Genomic DNA, 309 nt, shown 5'->3' on the forward strand with positions numbered 1-309 from the left:
ATGCATCCCGCTGGTGGATGCAGATGAGCTCTCTCTCAGGCAAGGGTTTAGGGTTTAGGGTTTAGGGTTTAGGGGTGTGTATGGTTTAGGGTTTAGGGTTTAGGGTTTCTATTGGGTTTAGGGTTTAGGGTTTAGGGTTTATACGAAGAACTAAAATCGAGCTATTGATGCTGCTGTTCCTACTGCTGCTATTGCTGCTGCTGTTGCTGCTGCTGCTTCTATTGCTGCTGTTGCTGCTACTGCTGCTGCTGCTGCTGCTGCTGCTTCTATTGCTGCTGTTGCTGCTACTGCTGCTGCTGCTGCTGCTGC

The sequence above is a fragment of the Eimeria mitis genome, genomic scaffold (genome assembly GCF_000499745.2).
Source record: "Eimeria mitis Houghton genomic scaffold, Emh_scaff2626, whole genome shotgun sequence".
NCBI lineage: Eukaryota > Apicomplexa > Conoidasida > Eucoccidiorida > Eimeriidae > Eimeria > Eimeria mitis.